The 24,235-nt window shown below is 41.4% G+C and overlaps 1 protein-coding gene and 1 long non-coding RNA gene across 2 annotated transcripts in view; one reads left to right on the top strand and one right to left on the bottom strand.

Annotated features, from left to right (window-relative positions):
- Positions 1-24,235, top strand: part of Kcmf1 (potassium channel modulatory factor 1) — an 82,730-nt gene that overhangs the window by 19,854 nt on the left and 38,641 nt on the right. The gene's annotated exons all lie outside the window — the stretch shown is intronic.
- Positions 1,721-15,718, bottom strand: LOC125356238. Its single transcript, XR_007211840.1, has 3 exons — positions 15,489-15,718; positions 4,583-4,585; positions 1,721-1,734 (listed from the first exon to the last, which is right to left on the bottom strand). It is a non-coding gene; the product is annotated as an uncharacterized LOC125356238 (long non-coding RNA).

Raw genomic sequence — 24,235 nt, 5'->3', positions numbered from 1 at the left:
TGGAGCAAAAAGGAGCTCGGGGACAGAGCCTAGGCCCTGAGTTCAAGCTCTAGGACTGGCAAAAAGAAGAACTATGTAAACTTTTAGGTTGATTTTACATTCTCCATATGAGTTGTGGCTTGCTGTTTGGAGAACACTGGCCTCTGCTGACTATTCAGAAATGTTTTAGTCCTTAAACGTAAAGAATTGTGACTGTTGTTATTGAGTTACATAGAATTTTTTTCCTCTTGAAGAGGTATGTAGTAGGGCTGGGGATATGGCCTAGTGACAAGACTGCTTGCCTCTTATACATGAAGCCCTGGGTTCAATTCCCCAGCACCACATATACAGAAAATGGCTAGAAGTGGCGCTGTGGCTCAAAGTGGCAGAGTGCTAGCCTTGAGCAAAAAGAAGCCAGGGATAGTGCTCAGGCCCTGAGTCCAAGCCCCAGGACTGGCCATAAATAAATAAATAAATAAATAAATAAATGAATGAATGAATGAATGAGAGAGAGATACAGTATGGATGGAGCAGAAAGACCCAAATATGTAAGGTAAAACAACAAGTGTCAAACAAAAGTACTATTAGTGTTAGCAAGTGGGATGACTTGTTTGTCCAAGAATGTATTTCCTCAAAGGTACCATCAAAGTGGAAGATATGAAGATATACTTTTTTTTTTTGTATGTGTGCTGGTTCTAGGACTTGCACTCAGGGCCTGGGAGCTGTCCTGAGCTTCTTTGCTCAAGGCTAGCACTCTACCACTTGAGCCACTCCTCTACTTTTTTTGTGTGTGCTTCATTGGAGATAACTCTCATGGACTTTCCTGTCTGGGCTGACTTCAAACCACAATCCTCAGATCTTAGCCTCTTGAGTACTAGGATTACAGGCATGAGCCACTGGTGCCTGACAGAAATATTATACTTTTATACAAAGAAATGGGTAGGGATAGTTATGCTTACCTAAATGGATAGTTAGCTATCCATTTTAGAGAATGGTAGAGGGTAAAATACAAAGGCAAGGAAATGTGAGGTCTATTGAAAAGAGTGAGTGAGCCAGCAGTGAGACCAGTTTTTAAAACAGAAGACTCCTGTCCGGGAGTGGGAGTGAGGTATGTTAGAAAGATTAATTGACTTGCCTAAGTTTCCAAGTGGTACAAGGACTCATTTGTTCAGACTTCCGGTTCAGGGCTAAAAGTGTTTTCCCATCTGTAAAAGAGTGAAACTAATGACTGTTTAGCATCTCTCTCAAAGCAGTGAATAAGTGAGAAGCAATAGTATTGGATTTGGGGGGGGGGGGGGGCGTGTCTTGGGGCTTAAACTCAGGGCCTGGGCTTTGTTCCTGAGCTCTTTTGCTCAAGGCTAGTGCTGTACCACTTTGAGCCACAGCTTCACTTCCAGGTTTCTGATAGTTAATTGGAGATAAGAGTCTCACAGACTTTCCTCTCTAGGCTTGCTGTGAACAGCAGTCCTCAGATCTCAGCCTCCTGAGTAGCTAGGATTACAGGCGTGAGCCACCAGCTCCTGGCTAGTAATATTTTGTTTCTTCGTTTTTTTTATTGTTATTATAAAGGTGAATGTACAGAGAGGTTACAGTCTCGTGTCAGATGAGTACGTTTCTTTTTGGACAATGTTACCCTTTCCCTTGCTCTCTCCCAGTTTTTTCCCTCCCATCCCCACCCACAAGTTGAATAGTTCGTGTTCAACAGTGCCCAGTGAGTACCATTACTACATTTGTTCACCCTTTGTCCCTCCATTTCTGTGTCCTCCTCCCTCCCCCATTACTCTCCCCAAAACAGATAAATGGACAAATAATACAAAAAGAAAGCAAAATCAAGGAAGAAAAACCCTCTTGTTTCTCTTTCCGTGAGTTCATTTTCTTTTCTTTTGCCAGTCCTGGGGCTTGAACTCAGGGCCTGGATACTGTTCCTGTACTTCTATTGCTCAAGGCTAACACTCTGCCTCTTGAGCCGCAGTACCACTTCCAGCTTTTTCTGTGGTACTGAGGAATTGAACCCAGGGGCTTCGTGCAGGCTAGATAAACACTCTACCACTAAGCCACATTCACAGCCCTCAATAAATATTATTTATATGATCAAAGCACACAGGCAATCATGCCTTTGTGTTTCTCCCCTAATAGTATCCTCCTTTGGTGGTACAGGCATTTTTATTGTGTGAGATAAGATTAGAAATGGAGGTTGGAGCCAGGTAGATAAAGTGAAGTACTTTGATTGCCTCACAAAGTCAGTGTTGCTTTTTCCATACAGGTTGAAGGAGTAGGTATACACCAAGGGAGAGTGGTGGCTCCGCACCCACTTACTGCTAGTGCTGAGATAGGGGAACCATGAGTTTTAAGCTGAACTTACAAGGCCTTACAGTGAAATGTGGAGGCTAGTGCTGAGATAGGGGAACCATGAGTTTTAAGCTGAACTTACAAGGCCTTACAGTGAAGTGTGGAGGCAATGAGACCCTACCTCGAAAAAATTTAAAAAATGTTAAGCAGAGAAAAGGTTCAGAGGATTGGTACCTATAGACTCATGCAGGATGTCTGGCTAGAGGCTTTTTGTGGAATGTGCTTGAAATAAAAAGGACCTGGTTTTAGTGGCAATAGGAATAAAAAGAAAAAGGATGACGTAGAATAAAGTCTTATTGCAAGAGAGCAAGGAGAAAGCCTAATTTCAGATCAACCAGTCAGGAAGATGAATAAAGAATAGCAGAGTCTTCCAGTAAGTTGGGAACATGGGAGGGGACAGGACAAAGAATTTAACTTGTGACATTGTGAATTTAAAGTGATGGTAGTCCATCAAATAGAAATTGGAAGCTGGACTGTATATGATTTTGGTTCACTGGGTATTGTATATATGCCTACTTGATCTAGGGAAGGGAAAGAAAAACGAGGGTGTAAGATATCACCAGAAATGTACTCACTGCTCTATTATGTAATTGTACCCCTTTTGCACAACACCTTGTCAACAAAATTTAATTAATAAAAAAAATGAGAAAAAAAAAAGAAATCGGAAGCTGGGAAATAACATATTAGGACTTAGGGGAGAGAAACCCAGGTTAGAGATCAGAATTTTATACCCTTCTACAAGAAGCTTGGGATAAGCCATCCCTAAGGAAGAAAGTATGGAGAAGGAAGGATGGAGTTCATATTTAGGAGTAAGAGACAGAAGAAACCAGAGTAGGAAAAAATAGCTAAGAACCAACACATTAACTTGAAAGCCATCTTCTGTAACAGTTCTTGCCTTTCCTTTTTCTTTCCTTTTCCCTTTTTCCTTTCCTTTCCTTTCCCTTCCTTTCCCCTTTCCTTTCCTCTTTCCTTTCCTTTCCCTTTCCTCCCCTCCCCTTCCCGCCCCTCCCCTTCCCTTCCCTTTCCTCCCCTCCCCTCCCCTCCCCTACCTTTACTTTCCCCTTCCCTTCCCTTCCCCTCCCCTCCCCTTTTCCCCTTTCCCCCTTTCTCCTTTCCCCATCCCTGTCCCATCCTCCCCTCTCTCCCTCTCCTCTCTCCTCTCTCCTCTTCTTTCCCTTCCCTCCCCCTCCTTTTTTTGTTGCCAGTCCTGCTTCTTTTGTTCAAGGCTCACACTCTACCACTTGAGCCACAGCTCCACTTTTAGCCTTTTCTGTTTATCTGGTTACTGTGGAATTGAACCCAGGGCTTCATGGATGCTAGGCAAGCTCTCTGCCACATTCCCAGCCCTCTTGATGACTTTTTTGCCCAGACTGGATTCAAACAACAATCCTCCAGATTTCAGGCTACTGAGAAACAAGGATTACATGCGTGAGTCACCAGTGCCCAATACATTGCCATATTAATAATGGTAATTTTTTGGCTTTTTCAAGTGCTTATCATCACTGTTCTCAGCATTCCACATATACAAGCTAATTTAATTCTCAACTATCTTGTGACTTATCTATTATTACCCAGTTTTAATAGGTTAGTAAGGTGAAGAACTGATGTATGTATTAAGTTAACTACTGTATTTAAGATGTGTTTGTATGTGATAGAGTTGGAATTCACACCCCAACCCAAGCTCTTAGCACTGAGCTATCAGACACTCTATAGACTGATTTATACACCAGAGATTTAAGTTCTTAAAAGCTACATTAAAATTTCAAAATAACCTGGCAAGTTGTACATTATTTTGTTGTAGATTAGGAAGCTGAGGGGTTATTCATCCTAAATCACACAAATAGCACATGTTCATGCCAGGATTTTATAAGTTACTATATATTAAGTTACTATATATTGATTATACAAAGAGACTTCATTGTGATATTTCCATTCATGCATATAATGTACTTTTGATGAAATTTCCCCCATCTATTTCTCTCTCTCTCTCTATATATATATATCTATATATACACACACATATACATATGTACACATACACATATATAGTTTCAAGAATGAATTTTTGTTTTTGTGCTGTTACTGGATTTGAACTCAGGTCCTGGGCACAGTCCTTTAAGCTTTTCACTCAATACTGGTGCTCTGCCACTTGAGTCATCCCTTTAGTTCCAGCTTTTTACTGGTTAGTTAGAGGTAAGAGTCTCACAGACTTTTTGCCTGAGCTCACTTTAAACTGTAATCCTCAGATCTCAACCCCCTAAATAGCCAGGATTACTAGTGTCAATCACCAGTGCCCAGCTTCATCGTGTGTGTGTGTGTGTGTGTGTGTGTGTGTGTGTGGCCACAATATCATTACATTTGATAAAATGAATAACTATTATTGTCTAATGCAAAGATTATGTTGTCCCACTTTCCAAATACGTACTCTTTTGGGGGTAGGGGAGGTTGGTTGTGGGGCTTGAACTTGGGGCCCGAACACTGTCCCAACTTTAACACTTGCATACTCCATATTTTCTTATTGTTTTTTTTTCAGTGTTTTTTGACTCATTGATCTAATATTCCTCTGTTTTATCATCAATCACTCATGCCCTACTTTCATATTTTTAACTTGATCTGTTCTACTAGCTATGAGGTCTTTTTGGTTTTATTTTGGTGGTTGTTTTTGTTTGTTTGTTTTTGTTTTGGTGGCCCGGGAGCTTGAGCTCTGAGCCTGAGCACTGTCTTGGAGCTTTCATGTTCAAGGCTAGCCACAGCTCTGCTTCTGGCTTTTTGGTGGTTAATTGGAGATAGATGTCTCATGACTTTCCTGCCTAGGCTAGCTTTGAACCACCATTTTCAGATCTCAACCTCCTGAGCCACTGGTGCCCAGCTTTAGCTATGTTTCTTATTGCATTTTTAAGTTAGGCTATTCTATAATTTCCAAGATTTCAATTTGATTTTTTCAAGATTTCTATGTTTTCCTTAATCATATCCTGTCTTCTTTATTTCATCATTTGTTCCTTTGATTTATCATTAATCTCAGTTTTTATCTTGGGGGTGGGGTGGGGGGTGGCAGTCCTAGAGCTTAAACTGAGGGCCTGGGTGCTAATTGTTCCTGAGCTTTTTTGCTCATGTTCCTGAGCTTTTTTGCTCAAGGCTAGCACTCTACCACTTGAGCTACAGCTCCACTTCTGGCTTTTTTTTGGGGGGGGGGTAGTTATTTGGAGAAAAGTGTCTCACGGACTTTCTGCCCAGGCTGGCCTCAAACTGTGATCCTCATATCTCAGGCCAGATCTCAGCCTCCTGAGTAGCTAGAATTATAGATGTGAGCCACTAGCACCAGCTAGTTTTCACCTTAAATCCATTGGTCTGCTTATATATGTCCTTTAATTTTATTGATAATCCTTGTTTTAATTCATTGCTTAAAATTCTTCCACTTTGGGGCTGGGAATATGGCCTAGTGGCAAGAGTGCTTGCCTCCTACACATGAAGCTCTCAGTTCAATTCCCCAGCACCACATATATGGAAAACGGCCAGAAAGGGCACTGTGGCTCAGGTGGCAGAGTGCTAGCCTTGAGCGGGAAGAAGCCAGGGATGGTGCTCAGGCCGAGTCCAAGGCCCAGGACTGGCCAAAAAAAAAAAAATTCTTCCACTTTGCTATTGATTACTTAAATCCTTTATTGTAGAGTGTTAACTTCTAAAAGAGACATGTTGCCTTTCTTATACTTGAATTTTGTGATTTTTTTTTTTCCCATTGAGATTTATATACCTAGGTCCAGGATTTTGTTTGTTTGTTTTGGCTATTCCTGGAGTTTGAACTCAAGGCCCAGGCACTGTCACTGAGCTTCTTTTGCTCAAGGCTAGCACTCTTCCACTTGGGCCACAGAGCCACTCTGGCTTTTTCTGTTGATGTGGTAGTAGGAAATCAAACCCAGAGCTTTATGCATGCTAGGCAAGCATTCTACCACTAAGCCACATTCCCAGCCTCTAAGTCCAAGTTTTTACTGTGAGGTTCCAATCTTCCATGTCCTTTTAGTTGGTCATTTCTCAGACTACAGACATTGTGTTATATTTTTCTATTACTGGTTTGGAAGGACATGGATCCATAGTCAAACATTTACTTTTCAGTGTTCCTGTCACTGTGCATATCTCTTTTCCAGTCAGGTAAGGAAGCTTGGTTGCAAAAACTATCACAGTTGATAAACCACAACCTTGTATTCGTGACAAATCCTAGTGAGGACCGATTACATTGCTGGTATAGTATATTTAGATTAATATAAAAGATTTAGTCATGCCACTGCCAGTGACTTACCCTTGTACTCCTAGCTACTAAAGAGCCTGAGAGCTGAGGATTTGGGGTCAAAGCCAGCTTGAGCAGGAAAGTCCGTGAAATACTTAAATCTCTTAACTGTTCACCAAAAAGCCAGAAGTAGAGCTGTAGCTCAAGTGGTAGAACACTAGCCTTGAGTAGAAAAGCTCAGAGATACATCGAGGCCCTGTGTTCAAGCCCCAGGATTAGTGCCTCCCCTCTCCCCCCCAAAAAATTTTAGTCATATCTCTTAGTTGACTAGGTGTTAGTAGGAAGGATGAATAATATAGGATGTATATATGGTTATATAGGGAAAGAAGGGTATCAGCTAAGCTTTATTAGAAGAAGTTAGTAAGAAAGTTAGAGTGAGATAAGTAAAAAGAATAATATTAAAGGAGGAAGAGAGAAGATAAATTCAAACAAAACACAAAAACATTAAAAATAAATGATAGTGAGCAGTCTACTAAGAATATAGGAAACAAGGATTAGGGATGGAAATATAGAGATAGAAAAAAAATATGATCCAGAAAGTAGTTTTAATTTTAGGTTAAAAAGTTCAAATGAGGGGCTGGGAATATGTCCTAGTGGTAAAGTGCTTGCCTTGCATACATGAAGCCCTGGATTCGATTCCCCAGCACCACATATATAGAAAACGGCCAGAAGTGGCACTGTGGCTCAAGTGGCAGAGTGCTAGCCTTGAGCAAAAGGAAGCCAGGGACAGTGCTCAGGCCCTGAGTCCAAGGCCCAGGACTGGCCAAAAAAAAAAAAAAAAAGAATTCAATTCCTATCGACTTTCATTTGAACTTTTTTTTTGCCAGTCCTGGGCCTTGGACTCAGGGCCTGAGCACTGTCCCTGGCTTCTTCCCGCTCAAGGCTAGCACTCTGCCACTTGAGCCACAGCGCCACTTCTGGCCATTTTCTGTGTATGTGGTGCTGAGGAATTGAACCCAGGGCCTCATGTATACGAGGCAAGCACTCTTGCCACTAGGCCATATTCCCAGCCCCTGGTTTATTTTCTTAAGATAAACTTTTTATTTTGGAGTTATTTTTCTTTTGTTTGTTTTTGTTGTTGTTGTTGTTTTTTGCCAATCCTGGAGCAGTGGGACTCGGGGCCTGATATGTGGTGCTGAGGAATCGAACCCAGGGCTTCATGTATACGAGGCGAGAACTTTACCACTAGACCATATTCCCAGCCCCTGGAGTTATTTTTCTTTTAGAGAAAAGTAGGATACTTACTGTATACCCTCACTGATTTGTTCATAATATTAACGATCTTAACATTACAATAAAAAGAGAATAAAACACGCCTAGCCACTCCTATTAGGAAATCAAGCCTCTTTTATTCATTCACATCTTACAGAACAGAAAAAAAAAAAAAAGATCAAACTTTTTTTTTTTTTTTTTTTTTTTTTTGCCAGTCCTGGGCCTTGGACTCAGGGCCTGAGCACTGTCCCTGGCTTCTTCCCGCTCAAGGCTAGCACTCTGCCGCTTGAGCCACAGCACCGCTTCTGGCGGTTTTCTGTATATGTGGTGCTGGGGAATCGAACCTAGGGCCTCGTGTATCCGAGGCAGGCACTCTTGCCACTAGGCCATATCCCCAGCCCAAGATCAAACTTTTAATCTACACAATGTAAATGCAAGGAGTGGAAAATACTGTATGTGTTCAGTCAGGAATGAAAAGAATGTAATGTTGTGAGGTGGTTTTCCCATATTATTATGGGGTGTTTATGAAGTAGGCAAGAATATGATGTTAAATGCAGAAAAATCACAAGTTTGTTTGTTTGTTGCAGTTGTAGGGCTTGAACTCAGGGCCTGGACACTGTCATGAGCTTTTGTTCTTAAGGCTGATGCTCTACCACTTTGAGCCACAGCTCAAATTCTGGTTTTCTGATAGCTAATTGGAGATTACGAAAAAAAAAAAAAAATCTCAGGATTCCTGCCTGTGAACCACGATGCTCATATCCCAGTCTCCTGAGTAGCTAGGATTACAGAAGTGAGACACTAGCACCCTGCTCACCAGAAGTTTAAATGTCACTCATTTTCCTTGATCCTGTAATTCCTTCTATCTATCTATCTATCTATCTATTTTGGCCAGTCCTGGCCGTTGGACTCAGGGCCTGAGCACTGTCCCTGGCTTTTTTGCTCAAGGCTAGTACTCTGCCACTTGAGCCATAGCGCCACTTCTGGCCATTTTCTATATATGTGGTGCTGGGGAATTGAACCTGGGGCGTCATGTATGCTAGGCAAGCACTCTTGCCACTAGGGCATATTCCCAGCCCCTATAATTCCTTCTATTTAGGACTAGATTGTTCATTTCTGACAACTTCTCACAAACATCTTTATAACCACAAATAGTACTTTGTCTTGCTTGCTCATCCTTTTGACTCTCCTGTAGTTGACGCCCAATACATGGTCTTCCCAGCTAAGCCAAGTGTTGCCCAGTTGGAAAATTGAGCTCCGCTGTAGGAGAAAAGGGCAATCAATTGTACCATTAGCTGAGGCTTTGGGGAGAAGGAAGCTGAGAGATCTGCCTTTAGCCTCCCTAAGGAATTCCCTAGAGTTGCTTTGAAAAAGTGACTGGGCAAGGTCACGGGGGAAGCATAGGGGGCCCACCACAGAAAGGAGATTTGGCTGGACTGTCCTTGGGCCAGGGTAGATTTCCACAAGGACACATTGAGAGACGGCTGCTCACCATGGCCCACCCCCAGCTCTCAGGTCAGGGCAGGACACTTCCTTAGGGTGAACAGACTCCTTAGCCAATACTCTCTCCTGGAGGACAGAGCAGGAACTTTGTCAGCATACAAACAAGGCTTGTCAAGTGGGGATAAGAAGCTGGATGTAGTTTGCTCCCTGAACTCCTTCCTGTCCTCAGATTAAAAAGAAAATGTACAATATTATGTGGTTTGTGGTCACTTCTCTTCATTTGCAGCAGTTATGTTCTATAAAGTTGATATTAACACTGCATTACTGATTACTGAATTAACATAACACAAATACTGAACTTTTATTGCTAGGTGGTATATAGAGAGTTAAAGTAGGTTCCTGTGAGCCTCTGGTCACAATCTTTTATCAGTATATACTGTCATTTTATGTATATTTTTGTTAAAAGATTCTTTAATATATTGTCAGATCATTAACATTGAACTCTTGACCAATAACATGGTGACTCATGCCTGAACTAAGCTTGTCTTGCAGATATTAGGAATGCTGGGGCTGTTAATACTTCAGTATCACTCTTAGGGTCCTCATTAGAGAAATAAGCAGTAAATAACAGAAATAGTGAAAAACATGGCACTAACTAGACCATGAAAAATACACTTGTAATATGAAAAGTGTGCATTATGAAAGCTGAAACAAGAAGGCAAGCATCACTTAATTCAAACTGAGCTGAGTGGGGACCTCATCTGGGAACACACTTCAACTTCTATGCTGTTCTGTGCATATATACACTAATGATTGTGGAAACACTATAAGTATTGATTTGTATTTTTTTTTTTTTTTTTTTGGCCAGTCCTGGGCCTTGGACTCAGGGCCTGAGCACTGTCCCTGGCTTCTTCCCGCTCAAGGCTAGCACTCTGCCACTTGAGCCACAGCGCCGCTTCTGGCCGTTTTCTGTATATGTGGTGCTGGGGAATCGAACCTAGGGCCTCGTGTATCCGAGGCAGGCACTCTTGCCACTAGACTATATCCCCAGCCCCCTGATTTGTATTTTAATGCATAAATATACATGTACATAAAGCAGGCTAAAATAATGTAGGATGCTAAGGGTAGTAACTTGGAATAGTCAGTGAAAAGAGATGTAGGGTAGACCTTTAGGGTTCTGATAATGTTCTTGGTCCAGAACATTGGTTGTATAGGATGTTCACTTTGTGAAAACCAAGCTGTGAATTTATGGCTTAGTTGTTTTTTGTTTGTTTGTTTGTTGTTTTACAGATCCTGGGGCTTGAACTCAGCACCTGGGCTCTGTCCCTGAGCCTCTCTGTGCTCAAGGCTAGCACTCTACCACTTGAGCCACAGCACCACTTCCAGCCTTTTCTGCTTATGTGGCACTGAGGAATTGAACCCAGGGCTTCATGCATACTAGGCGAGCACTCTACTAAGCCACATTCCCAGCCTACCTTCTTTTTTTTTTTTACTCCTTAGTAAACAGTATTGTGATCTTAGAATCTTGGTCAGACTTTTGAGTATCACAGCTCCAGCCTTTGTCGGCTTCAAGGCTGTCATCCTGGGATGGCATTTTCACCATCTTCCTAATAATTTTGATTGTTTCACCTTCAGAATAAATCTACTGGTTTCAAACTTCATCTCCCCTTATTATTTTTTAAAATCTCTTTGTAGAAGGAATAGTGAGTCGGACACCAATAGCTCATGTCTGGAATCCTAGCTACTCAGAAGGCTGAGATCTGAGAGTATCACAATTTGAAGCCAGCCCAAGCAGAAATGTCTCCAAGAGACTCTTCTCTCAAATTAACCTCTCAAAAACTGGAAGTGGTACTGTGGCTCAAGTGGTAGAACACTAGCCTAGAGCACGAAGAGCTTAGGGACAACACCCCAGGCCCTGAGTTCAAGCCTCATGAGCAACCAAAAAACAAAAACAACTGTATGGGGCTAAGAATGTGGCTTAGCAGTAGAGTGCCAAGCATGTATGAAGCCCTGGGTTCAATTCCTCAGCACCACATAAACAGAAAAAGCCAGAAGTGGCGCTGTGGCTCAAGTGGTAGAGTGCTAGCCTTGAGCAAAAAAGAAGCCAAGGACAGTGCTCAGGCCCTGAATTCAAGCCCCAGGACTGGCCAAAAAAAAGCCAATAGTATATTACTTTATTGTCATGACCAAACACTTAAAAATAACTTAAAAGAGGAAAGACTCTTTTGTTTGGGCTTATAATTTCAGAGGACTTAGTCTATGATTTTGTCCCATGTTCTTGGTGTCCATGTATTTTGGTGGCAATAGCCTGTGGCAGAGAATCTTCCTAATAGTGGGCAGAAAACAGAAGCAGACTGGGGACCCAGTATAACTTTTAAAAGCATGCCTGCAGTAACCTCCACTGAGGTCCCACCTCCCACCATTTCTCCAGAGCCTCCCAAAATAGTGCCATCCGTTGGGAATAGAGCATTTGAAAATCTGAGCCTGTGGAGAACATTTCATATTCAAACTTATACACATGGTTCTGTAATTTCTGGAGAAAGGAAGTGATTTTTCTTCAAAATACACATCTGAAAATATTTTACTCCCCTTATACCTGAATAATAATTTTCAGTTCTTTAAATTAGCACATTTTAATTGTACAAGGCTAGTCTCCGTAGACATTTCCACACATACCCACTATGTGCTGCTAACCTCAATCCCTCTACCACTCTCTCCAATCTCACTCGCTGTTCTTAAAACAATTTCAACAGGTTTTATTATTCTATGTTTATATATGTAAATAAATTACATCCACCATAATAAATGATACGTCTTTGGTACAAAATTTCAATTTGGAGTTTTTTGGAATCTTGATGGCATTAGTATATAACCTTTTATTGTTCATGATCCTGTTGAAAACGTCAGACTTGGGGCTGGGGATATAGCCTAGCGGCAAGAGTGCCAGCCTCGGATACACGAGGCCCTAGGTTCGATTCCCCAGCACCACATATACAGAAAACGGCCAGAAGCGGCGCTGTGGCTCAAGTGGCAGAGTGCTAGCCTTGAGCGGGAAGAAGCCAGGGACAGTGCTCAGGCCCTGAGTCCAAGGCCCAGGACTGGCAAAAAAAAAACCGTCAGACTTTTTGGGGGGTGGGGTGCAGTGTCTCCTTATGCAGCTCAATGGGCTTGAACTCAGGATTCTTTTCCTCAGCCTCCTCAGTGCTTGTATTATAGACCTTATGCCACTCTTCTTAACCTCTGCATGTGAGTGTGAGTGAGTGGCCTTTGCTTTGCTTTTTTGCCCTCTGTCTCTCCTGGAAGCTAGTGGACTATCCCTTTTTGTGTTGCTCTTGTGAAGTGTAATTAGTATAAATACCTTAATATCCCTTGTGTTGATGTGCAATTTTAGTATGGCAGTTCAGATTCTCCCTCCTGGGAACATTTCTTGAATTATTCTATTGATTATTTTCTCACTTTCAGAATGTTGAAGTTCCTAGACTGGTATTCCAGTTTTCCCTCTTTTATGTTTTATTTCCTTTATCTGCCCCTCCCTTCTCTTTTCCTGTCTTCTTTTCCTTTTCCCTTCTCTTCCATTCCCTTTCTTCATCACACTCTCTCCTTCCCTTTCTTCCCTGTAAAACCTGATCTCACTGTTTTTTATTGCAATATGCACTTTGGTTAGAAACCAACTGTATTATGATCCTTAGTGAATTTCCTTCCCCTTTCCCCTTTTCTTTTCCCCTTTTTAGTGTGGGCCAGTCCAGGGGCTTGAAATCAAGGCCTGGGGACTGTCACAGAACTTTTTTGCTCAAGGCTAAAGCTTTACCACTTGAGTCTTTTTGGTGATTAATTGGAGATAAAAGTCTCATGAACTGGCCACTGGTGGCTCACACCCATAGTCCTAGCTAGCTACTCAGGAGGCTGAGGTCTGAGGATAGTTGGAAGCCAGCCCAGGCAGAAAAGTCTGTGAAACTTCTTATCTCCAATAAACGACAGGGCTGTCTGTGTCTCAAGTGGTAGAGCACTAGGCTTGAGCAAAAAAAGAAGCTTAGGGACAGTGCTGGGGCCCAGAGTTCAAGCCCTAGGACCAACAGAAAAAAAGGAGTTTCATGCACTTTCCTACCTGGACTGGCTTTGAACTGTAACCCTCAGACCTCAGCCTCCTGAGTAACTAGGATTACAAGTGTGAGCCACTTGTGCTTAGCACAAATGTACTTCTAAAGTGGAGTATAGTTTTGGAGACGTAGCTTAGAAATTTAATTTTCTTAAAAAGCTTTTACCTATCATTTGTTATTGAGCAGTTTACCGTAGTTCCTGTAATATCTAATGATGCTAGCTACTCCTAGGCATCATGTTGAGTGTCTCTTATAAATTGTTTCTTGTCTGTCTTCCTTCGCCATAACTAAGATTCCACTTTTCCCATTCTCCTAATTTAGTTACTTAATTCCACTTTCCAGCTTCCAAATATTTTTTGCTATTATTTACTTTCATTCTTTTTTTCTTCTTTTTTATTTTGCCAGTCTTGGGGTTTGAGCCCAGGGCCTAGGTACTATCCCTGAGCCTCTTTTGCTCAAGGCTAGTGCTCTACCACTTGAGCCACAGTGCCTTTTCTGTTTATGTGGCAGTGAGGAATCAAACCCAAGGCTTCATCCATGCTAAGCAAGCATTCTACACTAGGTTACATTCCCAGTCCTATTTACCTTTATTCTCCTTACCTGATGAAATTGTCCTTTTCAGTTCCTTGACAAAATTGTAAAGAGTTTCAAAAAAAGATCAAGATAAGATCTTGAGACTGTTGGTACTGTCTTTTCTCAAAATTATGGTTCAGAGTCTCAGATACCATTGCCTAGTAGATCAGTGTTCAAGGCAATAGCCACTAACCTTAGGAATACTTAGAATGTAGTTAGTGCCATTGAGGAACTAAATTTGATTTTTTTTTTTAAATTTTAAGGAAGGACATTGGGGCTGGGAATATGGCCTAGTGGTAGAATGTTTGCCTCGCATACTTGAAGCCCTGAGTTGAGTTCCTCAACACCACATATATAGACAAAACCAGAAGTGGCACTGAGGCTCAAGTGGTAGAGTGCTAACCTTGAGCAAAAAGAAGCTAGGGAGAGTGGTCAGGCTCGAGTTTAAGCCCCAGGACTGGCAAAAAAAAGAAAAAACAAAAAGTACATTTAAATAGTCACAAAGGCTGATGTCTTTGATACTAGATAGCAGTTATACTACTAGTAAAGTAGGACTTGGAATCTTAAGCTATATCTACTATAAGGAATATTTTGAATTTTTTTTTATGTTTTATTCCCCCTAATTTCCTTTTCTTTCTTTCTTTCTTTCTCTCTCTCTCCCTTCCTTTCTTTCTTTCTTTCTTTCTTTCTTTCTTTCTTTCTTTCTTTCTTTCTCTCTCTCTCTCCCTTCCTTCCTTCCTTCCTTCCTTCCTTCCTTCCTTCCTTCCTTCCTTCCTTCCTTCCTGCCAGTCCTGGGCCTTGGACTCAGGGCCTGAGCACTGTCCCTGGCCTCTTCCTGCTCAAGGCCAGCACTCTGCCACCTGAGCCACAGCGCCCCTTCTGGCTGTTTTCCATATATGTGGTGCTGGGGAATCGAACCGAGAGCTTCATGTGTAGGAGGCAAGCACTCTTGCCACTAGGCCATAGTCCCAGCCCCTCCTTTTCATTTTTATTAGTATGGTGGACTCATGAATTCTTATTCAATAGGCTAAAATATTCTTTTATGCAGTGTGATGTTTAGATTATTCCCATATGACAATGGGAACCTTCAGTCTTTTTTTCGGCATGTATCCATCATTCTTTCTGGATCATCTCTGTTATCATTCATCTCATACACACACACACACACACACACACATGCTCAAGTACTTGCCCTGTCACAACCACTTGGATTATCCATTTCTCCTAGTGAGATGTCATTTGAACACAGGAGCTGATACTTGCCTGATGTGCTCATGGCTACTGGGTTATAATTGCTTAAGGTTGATGCTCTACTACTTGAGACACGCCTCTACTTCTGGCTTTTGGCTCATTAATTGCAGATAAGAATTTCATGGACTTTTCTACCCAGGCTGACTTTGAGCCATGATCCTTATATCTCACCCTTCTGAGTAGCTAGGATTATAGGTATGAGCCACCAGCACCTGGCTAAACCATGATTTCTTAACCTTGACATTATTGACATACTGAATGAGCCAAGAGGATGCTTTAGCAGTTCCTGTTGCTACACAATTGATGACAGTTGTTACAACTGAGAATATCTTCTTATATTGTTAAATTGGCCCTAGGAAATCCCCAAAGGGGAAAAAAGGCAATCTGGCAGAGTATAGAAGAATGGTCTTAGAGCTAAGAAACAGTACTAGTAACAAGCACACTGTTTACTTCAAATGTCCCCAGGAAGAGAAATGAATATTGGTATGCTCATTACAGTTCTATAGTATAGATTATTATCTGTGTTGCTTTTGACCTCCCTTTCCCTTTTCGATTCAGTATTGGGGTTTGAACCCCATGCCTTATACTTGTTAGGCAAGTGTTCTACTTGAGCCATGCCCAAATCCCCTTTTGGCTTTTGTTTTGTTTTGTTCTGTTTTTAAGGTAAAGTCTTGGGCCATTTGCCCATGGGTTTGCTTTGAACCATAATCTTCCTACCATATGCCAGATTTATTTGCTCAGGTTAGCTTCACATCTGAATCCTCAATCTGATTCTTCTGAGTACCTGGGATTATAAGTGTGAGCCACTGGTGCCTGCCTTCTTCCCCCACCCAGAAAAAATGATTGTGGAAAATCAGTTTGAGGGCTGGGAATGTCGTTTAGTGGTAGAGTGTTTGCCTTGCATACATGAAGGCCTGGGTTCGATTCTTCAGTACCACATAAACAGAAAAAGCCAGAAGTGATGTTATGGCTCAAGTTGTAGAGCACTAGCCTTGAGCACAGAGAGGCCTAGGACTGGCAAAAAAAATTGTTTTAAAAAATAAATTTGAAAACATTTAACCAATAGGTCAAGAAGTTCCAGTTCAGCTAGGTAGGAGGAAGATTGTGTTTCACCTTTAGCTGTTTGAAATTACATTCTCTCCTATATACATGTGTCTCTGGGCCAGAAGTCATCTGCTCTTTGTTCATTATTGGCAAATACAATGAAAAAGCTTTCTAAGAACTCTCTAGACCATGATATCAGAGCCAGTAGTACAGTCTTCACATGGCTTGTAAGGTTTAGTATGCCTTGATCACACACCATGCTTGGGAGAGGAGTTAAGAAGCACTTAGTGAAAACTCAGTTCATGCAAAATTAACCAGCATCAAACAATTCATGGGGACAAGGGAGGAAGCTAAGTTTAATCCATACATTTGCTGGATTAACTATTTTACCTGTTAAAAACATCCTGTTACCAAAAGTTATCTACTTTCTAGCATATACTAGATCTTTAATTTGGTCACCAGCACTGCAAAACAACTCATTTTTCATATTCCTTTACAATGAAATGAGATGGAAATTTTGTGATGTACAAAGGGCTTACAGTTCCATACTTAAGGCAGTGAATACATTTCTTAGCAAACTTATTACCTCCTCCCTCCTCCTTCCCTACCCATTGTGACATTTTTAATGAAACATTTTAACCCCCCCCCCCCGCCCCCCGCTTGAACTCAGGCCCTGGGCACTGTCCCTGAGCTGCTTTTGCTCAAGGCCAGTGCTCTACCACTTGAGCCACAGCATCACTTCCGGCCTTTTCTTTTTTTTTTTTTTTTCTGCCAGTCCTGGGCCTTGGACTCAGGGCCTGAGCACTGTCCCTGGCTTCTCTTTGCTCAAGGCTAGCACTCTGCCACTTGAGCCACAGCGCCCCCTTCTGGCCGTTTTCTGTATATGTGGTGCTGGGGAATTGAACCCAGGGCCTCATGTATACGAGGCAAGCACTTTTGCCACTAGGCTATATCCCCAGCCCCACTTCCGGCCTTTTCTGTGTATGTGGTGCTGAGATATCAAACCTAGAGCTTCATGCTTGCTATTGGCAAGCACTCTACCACTAAGCCACATTCCCAGCCCCAAGCATTTTTAATATATAGAAAGAAACTGATTTTAGTTTCAGATAGATTCGTTGTGCCTTGTTTTGTTTTGCTATTCAGGGTATGGAATACAGGGCTCTACTACTTGAGCACTTGCTTAGTGCTATCTACATCCCCACTTTGTACCATTTCTTGATTTCACTTAATTTTCTTTTTTCTCTTCCTATTTCTCAGATGCCATAATTAATTATGAGAATGGTGATGATGATGTAATTGCACAAAGGAGTTACAATTCCATTAGTCAGGATATGAATACAATGCTTCTTGATCAATGTCACCTCTTCCCCAGTTTTTCCCCCATTTTCCACCAGTATTTTTCTGCTAGTGTTGTATATTTTCTACATACATTTCACTATATTTTCCTCATACATATATATCCATAAGTAATTATTTAGTATTTTTATGTGTTTGCAGTTTATATGCATGGTTTCATATAGTCTGTATCTTATATGTTTGAAAAGACAAAAGCTCAAAGTAAAATATATGTTTGAGAATCATATTGTTTCTCCCCAGTTCTATGTATGATAACACCTCACATATTATTCTAGTTTTTTATAATGTTTTATGTAAAGGAGATGGCAAAGCTTTGAAACATCTACCAGTAAAAGAACATGGAGTTTCAGTGTTGAGAAAGTAGAAATAGTCTAAGGACTGACAAAATAGTCTTAAGAACTGACTTAGCTGTGAATAGCTGTGTGTAATTGGTTTTCATCCTCTGATAAGAAAGCAGTGTTTGTAAGCACCTGCCTCAGTGCTTCTTCAGTCTTAGAATTCCATTCATCGTAATCACTATTAATTGCCTTATGCTTTGGAGCAAGTCCTTCGTCTCTGTGCCTCAGATTATTCATCCATTGAAGAACAAAAATTCAATGATCAAATCTTGTCTAGGACATCAAAGCCAGTAAATACTAATTGAGGGAACATTGCTCACTGAAGGTATTCTAAATGATTTTTGCAGGCTACCTCTAAACATTTGAATTTTTTTCCCAGTCCTGGTGCTTGAACTCAGTGCCTGGACACTGTCCCTGAGCTTCTTTTTGCTCAAGGCTAGCACTCTACCACTTGAGCTACAGCACCACTTCTGGCTTTTTCTATATATGTGGTGCTAAGGAATCGAACCCAGGGCTTCATGTATGTAAGGCGCTTTACCACTAGGCCATGTTCCCAGCCCCAATGAGAGTCCTCTTTTATGAACAAATAAGAGCGTATATGAGCTGTTTAAAACCAAGCAGTTATTTCAAAGTGGACTTCCTTACGAACCTTGACAACGTTCATAAGAAACATCTTAAATACAATATAAAGCCCTTCTTTTCATCCATTTTGTTGGACTGATTGTCTTTTGGTTTAGATCATGTATATTCACAAAAAGTTTCCTTATGCCTTCCATCTACCTAGTGACTTTATGGAGATTGATGAAGATAATATGTATAAATCATCTGGCACACCATAGGTTATGAAAAGCTTGCTTCTAATGCCACCAGAGTGTAATCTACTATGTAGCAGAGACTTTTATGCACTGTTCTCAAGTCCAAGGTCTCAAACATGATAAGCACACATTTTACAACTATACCTCCACCTTCCTCTAGCAAATGTTTTTGTTCACTTTTGTATCTCAACATATATTAGAACGGGTACTCTTCATTGTCATATATATCACAAATATTACAGAATTCTACTGGGGGAAGAAAATCTCAGCCTGGTGCTGGTGGCTCACACCAATAATCCTAGCTACTCAGGAGATGACATCTGAGGATCACAGCTTGAAGCCAGCCCGGGCAGGAAAGTCTGTGGGACTTATTTTTAGTTAACCACCAAAAAGCCAAGAGATGTGGCTCAAGTGTTAGAGCACAGCACCATCCTTGAATGAAAAAGCTAAGGGACAGCACCTGATCAAGTTCAAGCCCCTCAGTACTAGCACAAAAGAAAGAAAAGACAGAGACAGACTGGTTCAGGGTGGAAGAATTTGGGATATAGACTGAAGCAGAGTGACCATGAGCTTGGTGGAGAACCCACAGTTGGTAAGGTAACGGAGGCATGAGCATTTCAGACCCGGGGGCAGGAGGGGACCAGAAATCTGTGGCTTAGCATCTTGTACTCTGAAGTTGATTGGAGCTAAGGAAGAACACCCTGGCCTTGAGTTCAAGCCCTAGTAATGACATCCAAAAAAAAAAAGTCAATCCTGTGTAGAATTGAACATAGTAATAATACATGTTTGTAATCGCAGCATTCAGAAGGCTGAGGCAGGCAGGCTTCAAGTTCATCAGCCTGGGTTACATAGCTGTTTCAAAATCCTGTTGTAAAAAACATATAGAAAGCTAATTTCTAGTATAAAAGAGTTGTTGGTTTTTTTATTTGCTATGAAGGTTATCACAGTTTCAAGCAGGAAAACTGTGAAGCATACGTATTAGAAAACCTGTTACTAATTTTGTGTTTTTCCCTATTCTACTAGAAAAAGGCCGTTGCTTCTATTGCCAGTTGTGTGTCCCCATTATCATTTCTCTGTTTCTGAACTCGCTTTAGCTACAAGTTTGTTTGACTTGTTTGGTTGGTTGGGGGGAGGTCAGTACTGCAGTTCTGAACGTGGTCTTCAGCCTTGTTTGGAAGATGCTTACTGCTTATTTTGCTTTTTTTTCTTGTTTTTATTGTTTTGTTTTATTTAAGATAAGAGTCTTAATTTCCTGTTTGGGCATTTGCCTGTACGAGATCCACCTGTGTCAATCTTCCATTCTACCTGGGATGATTGGTGCATGCTACTCTCCATCCAGCTCCATTAAGAAAGGATCTCAGGAACTTTACTGCTCAGATTGGCCTTGAAATGTAGTCATTCCAAGCAGTTAGGATTACAGGTGTGAGGCACTTGTATCTAGTTAGCTGTGCACATACGTATATGTGTGTGTTGTTATTGGGGCTTGCACTGAGTGCCTGGGTTGCTATCTTTTTAACGCATGAATTTTTTTTTAAGTGGTTAATTGGAAAAATAAGAGTATCAGACTTTTCTATTTGGGCTGGCAAGATGCTCAACTCTCAATCTCCTGAGTAGCTATTATTACAGGTGTGAATCACTGGCACCTGGCTACAGGTCATTCATTCATTCATTCATTTATTCATTCAGTTGAGGGTGTTGAACTCTGGGCCTGGGCACTGTCCCTGAGCCCCTCAGCTGAAGGCTGGCTAGTGTTCTACCACTTTGAGCCACAGTGCCACTTCTGGTTTTCTGGTGGTTAATTGGAGATAAGAGTCTCATGAACTTTTCTGTCCCAAACTGGCTTTGAACCATGATTCTCAGGTCTCAGTCTCCTAAGTAGCTAGCATTATAGTAGTGAACCACCAGCACCCGGCTTCTTTGTTTGTTTTGTTTTTTTGCCAGTCCTGGGCCTTGGACTCAGGGCCTGAGCACTGTCCCTGGCTTCTTTTTGCTCAAGGATAGCACTCTGCCACTTGAGCCACAGCGCCACTTCTGGCCATTTTCTATATATGTGGTGCTGGGGAATCGAACCCAGGGCTTCATGTATACGAGGCCAGCGCTCTTGCCACTAGGCCATATTCCCAGCCCCACCCGGCTTCTTTGTATTTTATTTTTGTAAAGATAATATACAGACAGGGTTACTGTACCATTTGTTTGATAAGTCAGGTAATGAGTACATTTCTTTTTGAGATGGTGTTACCCCTTCCTTTATTCTCTCCCAGCCCCCCCATCCTACCCACAAGTTACATAGTTCATTTTCAGCATAGTTTCTACTAAGTACAACTGCCTCATTTGTTTGCCCTATGTCCCTCCATTTTTGTGCCTCCTCTTGCCTTGTCTCCAGAGACAGAAAACCAAGACAATAAAGAAAAAAAAATCCCTCTTGCTTCCATTTCCTGGAGTTCATTTCAATAACTATTATTTTATATGATCAGAGACCCATAGGCATTGCATGTTCATGTTGTTCCTCCCCTAAGAGTGTCCTTCTTTGGTCTCACCGCGTGTGAACACCTAGAGTTGTTTATAATTTATCATGTATTTTAGATCTAGATTCTGCATATGAGAGAACATGAGCCATGCATCTCTTTGAGCACTTAACATGATTTATTCTCAATCCAGGATATGTTTCTGAGCTCCCTGTACCCCCATTTTCTCCATTTGAGTTTCTTAAATGTATAGCATAGATTGGTTTTGTGTGTGTGTGTGTGTGTGTGTGTGTGTGTGTGTGTGTGTGTGTGACTAATTGTAAAAATAAGTAGAGTGCTCTTTAAGAAGACATACATTGGGCCTGGGGTGATGGTGCATGCCTGTAATCCCAGCTACTGAAAAGTTGGGAAATAGGAAAGTAGAGGTTTGGGCTGGGGATATGGCCTAGTGGCAAGAGTGCCTGCCTCATATACATGAGGCCCTGGGTTCGATTCCCCAGCACCACATATACAGAAAATGGCCAGAAGTGGCGCTGTGGCTCAAGTGGCAGAGTGCTAGCCTTGAGCAAAAAGAAGCCAGGGACAGTGCTCAGGCCCTGAGTCCAAGCTCCAGGACTGGCAAAAAAAAAAAGGAAAGTAGAGGTTTGAGGCTGGCCCCAGGCAAAAGACACTGTTTAATGAATAAACAAAGCAGAAATGGTTGGGAGCATAGTTCAGTTGGTTGAGCTATATGTGAAAGCTAGACCTAAAAGACAAACAGCCATGAATGTGTGCGCACATGCAGGTACACACACACACACACACACACACACACACAAAATACATGATTCTAACTATGGGCTTGTGCAGGAGAATGAAGGGCAAGGTAGGAGAAAAGAGAAAAATGGAGGATAAATATTTCCAAATCCAGTACAACTATATACAAGGAACTTCAATAAAAGCTACTGATCACTAGGGGACGGGGGATGATAAAGTGAAGGAGAAAGGAATCTAGGGTTATTCTATGCAAAATGTAATACATGCACAGCTGAAATACCATAATACACACTAAAAAAAACAAAACCAGGAAATTAAAACAGGCTTTGGATGGGTGTGTCACTAGTAGGGATGGAAAGGCTAATAAAGAGGATGAGCGAGCATGAAAATGGTTCCTGTAATTTCTTTGCATGTGTGAAAATAGAACAGTGAAACCCTATTGAAATTGTCTTAAGAAGTGATTGAAGGGATGGAGAAAGAGTGACAAAGTGGGAGGGAGATTGGCATACATTGTATAAACGTGGAAATGTTACAATGAAACCCACTACCCAGTTCCACAACAAAAGTATGGGAATCAAAGAATAATAAAAGAAAGAGACATGTAATAGGCCAGATGTGGTACATGCCTGCAATCCCAGATGCTGGATAAATAGGAATAGAATAGAGGTTACAGGCAGCCTTGGTCATAAAACCCTGTCTTGACAAATATAGTAGAAAGGTCTGGGAGCATATCTCAAGTGATAGTGCTTACTAGGCCCTAAGTTCAAAACACAGTACAACTACAAAAAAAAAAAAAGTATTACCTTTTATTGTTGTAAAGCATAATTGTTTTAATTTTCCAGATGATTATTTTACATAGAAGAGGGCAGAGGAGCTTTCTACTCTCCGCTAAGAAGTATTATAAACATGTAAACATGTCTTCAGGTTTTTTTTGGTCGGTTGTAGGACTTGAACTCAGGGCCTGGGTGCTGTCCCTAAGCCTCTTTGTGCTCAAGGGTAGGGCTCTAACTTTGAGCCATTGCACCACTTCTGGTTTTTGAGTGGTTAGTTGGAGGTAATAGTCTCATGGGCAGGAATTTCCTGCCAGGGCTGGCTTCAGACATCAATCCTTAGATCCAGCCTCTTGAGTAGCTAGGATTTCAGGCCTGCCTTACCAGTGCCTGGCTTCATTATCTTCTTTAAACCAAATAATCTGACTGCTTCTGCTATTTACTAAGTTGTTGTAACATCTGAATAAGGATTGCATAATTTTTCAGCTGTCTAAATGCAAAGAGTGTCTTAGGGAGAATTATCTTTACTTGTGGTTATTTTAGTAGCACTGTATATGTCATTTTCTGTTCAGTTCTCAATATTAAGTTTACAGTATAACATATAGATATGTACACTTTTTTTTCTGGTCCTGGGGTTTGAATTGGGGGCTTGAGTTGGGGGCCTGAGTGCTGTCCCTAAGCTTTGTGCCCAAGGCTAGCGCTCTACAACTGAGCCACACACAGTTCCTCTTCCACTTTTTGTGGTTAATTGGAGGTAAGAGTTTCATGGACTTTTCTGCCCAGGCTGGCTTTGAACAACAATCCTCTTGGAACTCAGCCTCCTGAGTAGCTGGGATTACAGGCCCGAGCCACTGGCACCCAGCCTACATACACTTTTTAAGAAAGTCAAATTTGTTATTGAGGTGCATGGTCCCTAAAAAGATAATAGTGACTTTATTAGCCTGGAGGTTTCCCCCTTTAGAAAGCTATACACAGAATTGAAAAACCACATTGTGTGTGTGTGTGTGTGTGTGTGTGTGTGTGTGTGTGTGTGTGTGTGTGTGTGTTTAAAAAAGACTTCTTACTATTTCAGTGGCTTTAAAAAAAAGCATTCCCACAGGAGGGGGATTCCTTTGATTTTTGTTCTAGCTTTTACATATTCCATTTTTCAGAACTGCTAAATTTTGATGGTAAATACTGAGGATACGAATGTGTTCAGAGTTAGATTTTCAGGTTGAGATGTCAGGCACACTGTTCTCTGTCAAGTTTTTCATGCCAGTGTCAGAGTTGGTATTAAACACTTTGCTGATGGTTTTATTTATCTGGCTAGGTGAACTTGATCCTATAAGAATCACAAGTAATCCACCACCATCTTATGATGTGACTTATTCTAGTAGACATTTGATGAAACTACTGGCTTAGTTGTTTGGTTTTGTTAGGTTTTGCTATTTTATTTTATTGTATAGTGGAGGCTGGCCTAGAACCATATAGCCCAGGTTCATCCTCATTCCCAGCCCAGGAGTTTTGATTCT

This window comes from Perognathus longimembris, chromosome 8 (genome assembly GCF_023159225.1).
Source record: "Perognathus longimembris pacificus isolate PPM17 chromosome 8, ASM2315922v1, whole genome shotgun sequence".
Taxonomy (NCBI): Eukaryota; Metazoa; Chordata; class Mammalia; order Rodentia; family Heteromyidae; genus Perognathus; species Perognathus longimembris.
The sequence above is the reverse complement of the archived record's forward strand: the minus strand, read 5'-3'. Positions and strand labels throughout refer to the sequence as shown.